We start from the raw sequence: 11,109 nt of genomic DNA, 5'->3' as shown, positions 1-11,109 counted from the left end.
TTATGCAGCTGAAATGGTTGCTCCACTGAAAGGCTTATACATTATTATGGGAGACAGCCTCTCTAGTTGGGTGTGCATGCCTCGGCAAGAGCACAACCTTTGTTTTTCTCACATATATTTATTGTTTATTTTCGCGCCCCTAAGGCTCAGTCAATATTTGGACTACATAGACAACGTCGATGTCAAAAGGTTTGTCTTGCTCACAATTGCATTGGTTCTATTGGGATGTATGTTCCGTTGCACGGTTTAGGTTTTAATTAAGTTTTTGTGGCAAAAGTGAAGCTAACGGTGGTTGACTTGCTAGCCACAGTTACTGACGCTACTGACGTCACGAAATATCGCGTGACTACGTCTAGCAGAACATTGGTTTAGCAGCTTGTTAACTTCTGGTAGATAGCTAGGCTAACTGCTTTACTTCAAGGGAGCTGCAGAAACGCCACAAGCAAAGAGGCCAGGGTGATAACTATTTACTAATTTTACTTTGTGATATGAAACACAATTGTGAAGTGTAATGTACAATATAAGCTGATATAAGGAAGTAGTTACATTTACTTTCGGAAACAGTAGTCTACTATTTCACTGAAGCATTAGCATCATGACGTTAGCCTCTGTTGCCCGGGCAACACATACTACAACGGTCTATGATGCATCTGTTTTCAATCGTTAAAACTTACTCTGGTGGGAGCATAGACCAAGCCCCCACCCCTCGCCCCTCGGCTTGAGGCAATGGCCCCGGTGGATGTAGGTGGTATTGCATTTCCGATTTGCTACCCGACTCGTCCGGTCGTTTTTATTCTATTAACTCCAGTCAACATATCTAAAACTATCTCCCCCCAAAAAATGTGTTAGATTCTTGAACCTGGCTCATACTACTAGCTTTTTCATAGAATAATTTTTCCAGATTTTTGCTGAGTTTGAAACCAATCCGAAATGGGTAAACTAGCACCCCATGTCTTTGCTTACCTCAAGAAAAGTTGCCTGGAAACGTGCTCGCGGATACGAACAAGGGACGAGCACAAAAGGGAGCATCAGTAAATCGCTGATTTACCTGAGCTGAATGAGAACAAGGAGAAAGGACTTGATAATCTACAGCTGCCTGCCTTTATTATTGTAGCACGTTTTACAAATGGTTGCACATAGCTACATGATGGTTGTTTGTAGAGTTAATTTCATTTCATTTTGCTCATGGCATGACAAACGTAATTATTGCCTAATATAATTAGTTATAATATCGTGGCATGTTACGGCGTCATTATATATTGTTGACATGTTATTCTGAGGCAAAGACAAATATGAATAAATCATGTCTGATAACCTCAATATTGTTATGGTCGTTATATTGTTAGAACTTTATATATCAGTTAACACCACAACGATGACATTAAAAACTAGAGAGGGTACAATTTCTGTGGAAATTGTAGTGTGCTTGCTTGCGTCGATTGCAGGTGGGTCCGTTTTTCCATCCAGTGATATTTTCAAGCATTTAGCCTACTCATATTGCATAATTCATTAAGAACACCCTTTGAAACAAGAAACCCCCTTGAAACAAGCTACTGTAACAACGTTGTCACTGGCAGTATTTCAGTTGGAATTGCGATTCAAATAGTACCGTCTGCTAACTGAAAATAAGCCGATAAAAAGCCCACAAAATAAGTTCGATATTAATTTAGGGGGACATGGCTAATTCAAAAGCAGTTTGCGAGAGTCAAGCTAGCTGCTGTTGCTATCCACACTTCACTGATTGTTTGAAAGCGCCGGAAATGAGAATGTTTCTTTTGTAAGGGATAATTACGGTGGCCGACATGTGCAAACACGCTACAAATAGACAAAGTACAAGCAAATTGACAATACACAAGCAAATTAAGAAAACATGTTTTTGACCACACATGCGCAGCTGTGACGGGCATGTAACGGACGTGGTCTTGCAAGCAAACTCGGTCAGAGGTATCTGGCCGCACGGACCAGGAGTCGAACTCACCACCTCTGACTTGCCAAGCGCGACCACTACCAGCTACGCCAAAGAAAAGCTAGCTATTAATTGATGCGGGTGGCCCATTACATACCTGAGGAGTGAGTTTCACCAGTTCACACCGGCTACACAGCATTCAGCAAACGCGCTGCAAATATAGAAACGCGCTGCAAATACACACAACACAACCAAATACATAAACACTCTGCAAATATAGAAACGTGCTGCAAAAAGGAAAACACGCAAACCCCGAAAACAAATACAAACAGAAAAACGCTGCATCCAGATAACACAACGGAAGTGCTCCAGGCCAGTGGAAGCGCTAAGTAGAAACGCGTGATTTTAGAACCAGAGAGGGCAGATGAGAAGTTTGTTTTGAATAGTACCAAAATCGAAGTAAAGAGGCAACATAAAAAGATTAGTATAATAATAGTTTAATTTGTACATGTGCCCCTCCTCTTTGACAGTTGTTCAGAAGACTTACTTCCATGTTGGTCCAAACTTTTCATATGCTCTCTCTTTCTCTCTCGCTCCATGGGGCCGAAAATCAAGATGTTCCACTTGGCTCTCCCCCTAGAGGCCTGGAAAACTTCAGTTGCGAAAACTAGATGCAGCATTTTTGGTTTGCGTGCTTTCGTTTTTGCAACGCGTATTTGCAGCGTGTTTATGTATTTGGTTGTGTTGTGTGTATTTGCAGCGTGTTTGCTGAATGTTGCACATGTGTTGTCAAATTTATGAAGATGTTTTCTTAATTTGCTTGTGTTTTGTCTATGCATGCGTTTCTTAGTTTGCAGCGCATTTGCACATGTCGGTAGATAATGTATAGAACGCCGTAGATAATGTATAGAACGCCGGTCATTATCGGGGAAGTAAGTTATTTTCCCAATAATGACCGGCGTTCTATACATTATCCCACTTATTACACGGCTACTTGCCAACAAAAATAACTTAACACCAGGGACGTGCACAGGAATTTTGAAAGGCAGTTGCTCTGGCCTGAAAAAAGGGCGCCCCCCCCCGCAAAAAAAAGAATGAAAAAATAGCCTGCCTACTAATGATAATAATTCTTGTAATGCATTACATCCATCATTTATTCTTCTTGTTAAAACAAAATGTTATAAACTAACCATCAGCAGACATGTAACTTAGTTTTCCTACCAAAAAATTAGCATGTGATAACGGGCTAGTTGTCTGGTAAGCAAGCTTGCCGTCTGATTATTTAGGCTAAACGTGGCAAACTGAGCCTGGATTTATGAAGATTTTAATTGATTTCATAAAACTTGATGATGAGTGTTTGTTTGTTATACATTTCTACAATTTAAAACTCACCTTTTGTGACAACGTCAAAGCAGTTTTTTATCGACACAGAATAAGACAACCGTGACCGTCTCTTAAATGCAAGAAAATGCAGGCTCAGGTGGCGGTCGCGTGCATTAGCTACCGCAGAGTAAACAGAGTAGGGGGCATACCCCCCTCCCCCTTGTGACTTCCACTCTCATTGCCCATAGGCTTGTCGATTGGAAGTGAATAAGGCTACTTTATGAAATGTTTCGGGAGGCGATTTTTAAAATCTAGGTCAACATGAAATTCTGCAGTTGTTTAAATTCACTATTATTTATTTATTTTCCTCGGAGGGGCACTTTGACTGGAGGAGGGCAAATGGGCAGTTGCCCGGGCAACCTTAGCCATAGCGTGTGCACGTCCCTGCTTAACACAGTGTGTCTTTTTACAATGTATTTGTTACCATTCGTATTGTTGATCAGCAGAGAAATAGTTCACCAAAGACGTTGAACTTCATAGACTTTGAACATTCTTTAGGCTTCAAATCTGACGAAATTAGCTGACGTCGCTAAGCAACAGAGTACGCTAGGGTTGAAAAGTTACCGGACTACTTGCGGAGTGCTACGAAAGACGTGAATCCGAGGCAAAAAGGCCACTTCCCTTGACAGCGGTCAAATATGCATAGCAACGGTTAAATATGAGAAAATTGTTCACAGCAGAACGTTGGGAAGCCCCATTCAAGTGAATGGAGCATTCTACAGCATTAAGAACAGTCGTGTAATAAGACATAATAAAGTTTAGCCATAGCTGTGGCATTGAAGACAGTACTGTAACCTACTACTACACGCCATATCTTTAAAACACTGCTCTCCATTTGGATGTGGAATTGACCCTGGTACGAAATTAAGAAAATACTCATCAGACGCAGATCGACAACACTGTTGTCGACGAGTGTCAACACTCGTCGACAACACTGTTGTTGCTGCTGCAATCATCAATGGAGGCTGACGGGGCTCTCACGTATCAAAAAAATCTAAGTTTTTACAGCAACCTACATTAAAATCTCACCACCTGGCTGTCTTCACAATAGTCATATCGTCATAAAATGTCCCTCTTTCTGTTTTTTCTTGTAAAATTTAACTATAAAATTAGCTACGAAAATACTACTATGACGCTTTCTAGCATGGCTGCCGCCTAGAAGACTAGGCGGTCGCACAGGCGACCCGCAATCGCTCAAATTACAAAGACTTTGACGACCTAAATCGATTTCAGTTCCACTCGAAATCTCTTTCTCAACAAAGCCAATAGGTTGGTATTTTTTGGGGGTGGTATTTTTCACTCGTAATCCAAGCTCCAATTTGCATGCTAGAACGTCTCCATCATGTTGTATCCATGCGTCGTTGCTAACGTGTGTTGACGTGGTGACGTAGCTTGCACAGATTACCCTTCGTCGACTAAAGGCACTTTGTCACCACAAAAACGTTGTAACCTCCTAAACTGTGCAACAGAACGTAAATCCCAATACAAGCAACTCAATCGCTAACAAGACGAAACTTACATAGACACCTACTTTGTCTATGTAGTCCAAATATTGACTGATCCTTAGGGGTGGGAAAATAAATAATAAATAATATATATGATGGAGAACAATGGTTTGTGCACACCCCAATAAGCTAGTAATAGTAAACAACACTAAACATCATTATAATAGTAACAAAGGTATAGGCTTAATTTAGCTTGCTTTGCAAAGCTAGAACAACGACGGAGCCAGAAATTCAAGTTTACAGTTTATTTATCCGACACAATACATGAGCAGTTAAACTATTAACACGAAGCAAAAAGAACAACGAATAGGCCCTGCACGTAGCTTATAATACTACAGTACTAATAGTATTGATTTTCGTAGGACTGTCCCCACTTGTTCGACTAGTCGATTTTCTGGTCGATATGCTCTTGGTCGACCAAGATTTTTTTGTCGAGCTGCCATATGGCAGTGTGAGATCTGATTCCCGCTTGTGTCATCATTGCTGAATTAACGAAATGTTCAACAGAAACTGTAGATTATATTATTTAAGACAAATAAACCAACTCAAAAAATATATAATTTAAAAGAAAAGGTGTTACTGTTTTCCCTTTCGTTAATCTGCACTTTGTTTTGGTATTTTGCACACGGCACAAGCACAATTGGCTGCAGAACTACAAACTCTGCCATAGCCTACTTTGTCGGTGTTATTAGTCAAAATGGCAAGGAAATCTGTGGTATGGCAGTATTTCATTAAAGTACATTTACAAAGTACCAGGTGACTCGAAAAACGTTGTATGTAAACTCTGCCAACAACGGTTTATTTTTCATAGTTTGACGTGGAATATGATGTAGCCTACCACCTTAAAAACGTAAGTTGGTCTAGGCCTACTTCGCTCATGCTAACGCGCTGGGTTGAAAAATGAATATGCCTATTATAAGAATCACATCCAAATCGAATGACATTATCTTCTCCGGCCAAGACAACAAAATCTTTCTCTGTTGCAACGTTCCCCACTCAGCTTCTAACTACGTAAATTTGCATGCTGCAAGTTTTCAGGCAGTGATAAGCGCGCTCTGATGATTTGCATGTTAAACAAACAATATTTTGGTATTTGTTGTACATTGTAAGAGATACTAAATACCATCGGCATTCGGTTACAACAGGACTGGTGATACGAGTCTTTATTATTAGAAGGCTATTAGCGGCTGAATCTGCAATGTCCAGCAGCCATTGAGTCAGATCGCGATAATGTTTGTAAGTTTTTTTTAAAAAGCGTTTCAAAGTTCGATTAGTCGATTTTCAGACGTTTTAGTCGAGTCTTGGTCGACCAAAGAAAATCTTAGTCGGGGACAGCCCTAGATTTTCGTAAAGTTCACAAGTAGGCTATCTGCTTCTTCATCGGACTTGTACCACATTCTGACAGTTTTCTGCAATGCCTTAGCTCCAGCTCACAAGCTTGCGACTGGTTGTCGCAAAGTATGACGTATACAACTAGTTGCAAGCATGCACGAGTTTCGGAGCTAGGAACAAGCTTCTGCGCAAGACCGGACGAGTCGGTCTGGATAGATGGCACTCTCTTGTTTGCCTCACTGCGCCACTGAGCACTTTTCATAGAAATTAATAGGGACGCCATCTTGGAAGACAGAAGTTGCTGTCTCTAGTAATATAACTCTATGGCATAGACAAATAGACCAATTATCTCCCTATGTCACACATGTCAACTGTCAAGCAGGCTCAACTGCGCATGTCGGTTGCAAAAGACGAAGTTCTTCCCTGTCTATTACACTTACACATCGACACTCCATCGACATGGAGTGTCGATCAGGTCATCATATATCTGGCCACTGGATTGCAGGGCTTGATATTAACTTTTTGAGGCTTTTGGCCTTTGGACAAATACATTTACGTTTCATTTGTTAATGAACAAAAGTCACTTGACCCCGATACCTTAAAATAGCCTGACCAAGTGATCGGGCAAAACTAGCCTGGCTAACGGAGGTCGCTTTCTCAGGCAAATGACGAATGAACATGCTTGGTTAAAGAAATCAGAGATGCTGGCTATCTTCATCAGGCTCGTATCTACATTAGGCAGTCCTCCCTGACGTTTCTGGTGTAGAATGGAGTGAAAAACAACATTGTGCACACTGCCAGTGAGAGAGTCTGAATGAGGCTAACTGTTATGTATTATGTTCCTCGCTGACATCCGTAGGTGAACCCCCGCATTGCATCAGGGGAAATGTATGTATACTGTGTTGTATGCAAGCGAGTGAAGTGAATGTTTTGTTGAATGGTTTGTTGAACCCAACGCTAGTTTCCTCAAGGATCACAATGACTCTTGCTTAGACTGTTGCTCTTGTTGGTTAGTGGAAGCTGATTTAAACTGTTGTATTATATTTAATCCTATTTTTATTGCTTTCCTACAGGTACACTTGCACTTAGAGATTCATGTTGTGTATTGTCATTTGCTTAACTACATGCTCTTATGGTTTCTTCCCTTTAGCACTTATTTTTGGTTGTTCACAATGTGTACTTCTGTTTTTGGCTACCTGCAATGCTTTGGGGCTATCTTGTTGTTATTATCAGTGACCTATGCACTTTGTAAAGCTCTCTCTTGGAAGTCGCTTTGGATAAAAGCGTCTGCTAAATGAATAAATGTAAATGTAAGTAAAGAGACAATGAATCCAACTCTGCCTCTACCTGGTCTTATTACGATTACCACGACAGAACAACTGGCGACGAGGATGACGGATACATGCGTGTTTGTGGTGCTAGGAAGACGTGTTTAGCGCTTGAAAAACTGGAATCAACCGGGATACTAACTTTTCGTGGATACCAACTTGTCTTGGATACCGTTGCTGGCAAGCTACCGAACCGAGTCTACAAGAGGAGCGGTGAAGGAAGGAATTGTGAGTGCAGCGACTGCGGATAGACGTGACTGTAAAAGAGACCAGTGCATTCTGCTTAAACCTGAATGGGAGAAAGTGAAAGTTGGCATGGCGGGGATAATTGGGACCATTGGTGCTTTTGATGAACTGGTTGAACCTTGGGCAGAATACACTGAATGTTTTGGATACTTTGTAGCTGCAAATAGCATTGGCGAGGAGAAGACAATACCCACGTTTCTTAGCGTGATGGGAGCTAAGACGTTTAATCTGTTGCGCTCTTTGATACAGCCGGATAAACCCGGTGACAGGACGTATGAGGTGATTGTGCAAACATTGGCAAGGCACTTCTCGCCACAACCCTTGATCATAGCGGAACATTTCCGTTTCCATGAGAGGAATCAAGAGGAGGGGGAGTCCATGAATATGTTTGTTGCTACTATGAAAAGGCTAGCTGAGCATTGTGAATTTAAAGAGTCACTAAGCGAAGTAATAAGAGACAGACTGGTGTGTGGTCTCAGGAGTGAAGCCATACAGAAGAGATTGCTAACGGAAAAGGCGTTGACACTAGACAGAGCAGTGGAAATAAGCGTGTCCATGGAGATGGCAGCTAAAGAGGCACATCAGCTGAGTTCAAGTTTCATAAGTTTCATAAGTACATTTCATTATGTACTTATGAAAAGCACATCAAATGCTACAGGTGTGATAAGATGGGACATGTGGCATCTGAATGCTGGAGCAAGGACCTAGATTGCGGGAAGAAGGGTCACATCGAACGTGCTTGCCAGAGTAGAAGGGTCACCAACAGTAAAAGAGAGCCTCAGCCACCAAAACGGGTTTGGAAGAAGAAAGGGGTTTATAATGTGGGTTACCAGAATGACTCATCTGGAGATAGTATGCTATCTCCAGCTCAGATGATTGGAGAGTTCACATACTGTCCATTAAGGGAGGGTCACAGAGGTACTCTGTTACTCCACTATTGGAAGGGCAACCCACTCCCATGGAGATTGACACTGGAGCAGCAGTGTCAATTGTATCAGACCGCGTCTACAACCAGGCATTAAAACATCTGCCGTTAAAAAGGTCTAACATCCTCTTAAAGACCTACACTGGTGAAACAGTGCCAGTCAGCGGCTTAGTTGAGGTAGGGGTCCAACTCAATAAACAGACAGCTACATTGCCGCTCTACATCGTGCAAGGCAATTATCCATCTCTCTGCGGTCGTGCATGGCTGGAAAAGATGCGTTTTGACTGGTCAACCATCTTCATGATGTCCAAGGCGGAATCAGGTCTAACCACCGTCTTAGAGAAGTACGCAGAGGTGTTTAAAGACGAACTGGGAAGCATGAAGAACATCAAGACTAAACTAGATCTGAAAGCTGGTAACAAACCAAGGTTCATGAAAGCCAGAGCGGTGCCCTATGCTCTTAGACCAAAAGTGGAAGCAGAGTTGCAAGCGTTAGTAGAGAGTGGCGTGCTTGAACCTGTCAATGTGAGTGAATGGGCAACGCCCATAGTTCCTGTAATGAAAAAGAACGGATCGCTCAGGATTTGTAGGGATTTCAAGGTGACCTTTAACCCGGTGTTGGAAGTGGAACAATATCCACTCCCTCTCATCGAGGATCTGTTTGCTCGCCTAGCAGGAGGAATACAATTCAGCAAAATTGACCTGAGCCAGGCATACCTGCAGATGCATGTCGCGGAGCAGTCACGACAGCAGCTGACCATCAACACTCATAATGGGCTATACAGATACTTCCGTCTGCCTTTTGGGATCACATCTGCCCCGTCTTTGTTTCAGCGAGCGATGGATCAGGTCTTAAGTGGTCTGTCTGGAGTACAGTGCTACCTGGATGACATCCTAGTCACGGGGAAGACTGAGGAAGAGCACTTGCGAAATCTTGAGGCCACTCCACAAAGACTGAAAGAATATGGACTCAGAGTCCGCAAGGCTAAGTGTGAATTCTTTAAATCTTCTGTGGAGTACTTGGGGCATGTGATTGATGCCCAAGGCTTGCACAAGGCTCCATCAAAGGTCCGAGCCATCACTGGGGCCCCAGCGCCTCAAAATGTAAGTCAACTACGTTTCTATCTTGGTCTGCTTAATTATTACGGGAAGTTTATTCCTAATCTGGCATCCATGTTGAAGCCACTCCATCAGATTTTGTGCCAGGACAAGGTGTGGAAATGGACAGCTCAATGTGATCAGGTGTTTGCACAAACCAAAGAAGCTTTATTGCAATCAGAGGCATTGATACACTTTGACCCCTTGCTTCCGCTACAATTAGCCTGTGATGCATCGCCGTGTGGCGTAGGTGCCGTGGTGTCACATGTTCTGGCAAATGGTGAGGAAAGACCAATAGCGTTTGCGTCACGCTCACTCAACCAGGCCGAAAGCAACTACGCCCAAATAGAGAGGGAGGCCCTGGGGATAGTTTTTGGTGTCCGGAAGTTCCACCAATACCTGTTTGGGAGGAAGTTCACTTTACTAACGGATCATCGTCCTCTTACCACCATTTTTGGGCCACACACAGGGATTCCGTCGTTGGCTGCAAGCCGGATGCAGAGGGGGGCATTGATTCTCTCCGCTCACACCTATGACATTAAGTACCGGAAGTCTGATCTGCACTCAAATGCTGATGGTCTCTCCAGACTGCCATTGCCTGACACTCATGTCATGTCTGAGCAAGCAGACATCTTCTACTTCCAGCAGGTAGACGGGACACCAATCACCTGTACACAAGTGAGACGTCAGAGCAGAAATTACCCTGTGCTCTCTAAGATGATTGATGTCGTGGTGAGTGGAAGGAAAGTGGAGAGTTTAGCAGAACTGAAACCGTATCTCTCAAGGATGACTGAACTCTTGGTCCAAGCAGGATGTCTGTTATGGGGGCAGAGGGTGATCAAGGTGTTACTTTTCATTTAAGGGGGGAGGAATTGTTATGTATTATGTTCCTCGCTGACATCCGTAGTAGAACCCCCGCATTGAATCAGGGGAAATGTATGTATACTGTGTTGTATGCAAGCGAGTGAAGTAACGAGACAATGAATCCATCTCTGCCTCTACCTGGTCTTATTACGATTACCACGACAGAACACTAACGTCAAAACAGTGTAACGGGGACGCAGTCTCACTCTGATTGCCAGTTTAATCAAAACAGAAAAATAATCGGACCAGCTGGTTAAAAGCAGAATTCCCATATCTCTTGAAAGCTGCCCTGCTCAACTTTTTAGATGTACAATTGACTGTAAAACTAAAATTATGAACTTTGTGACATGACGTGAAGACATGGTTGCCGCTCGACTATGCGGTCTGTACCGGGCGACATTCTCACTCAAATTCCAAGAATTTCGTGACCCAAATCAACATTCTGATGCGACAGATCAATGGGTAATCCCTTTCTCTCTTAAAGGCTGTCCTCTTCGACCTTTTTGGTCTTTTTAAATCAAC

This window comes from Hypomesus transpacificus, unplaced genomic scaffold (genome assembly GCF_021917145.1).
Source record: "Hypomesus transpacificus isolate Combined female unplaced genomic scaffold, fHypTra1 scaffold_64, whole genome shotgun sequence".
Classification (NCBI taxonomy): domain Eukaryota; kingdom Metazoa; phylum Chordata; class Actinopteri; order Osmeriformes; family Osmeridae; genus Hypomesus; species Hypomesus transpacificus.
Note: the sequence above shows the minus strand (reverse complement) of the source record.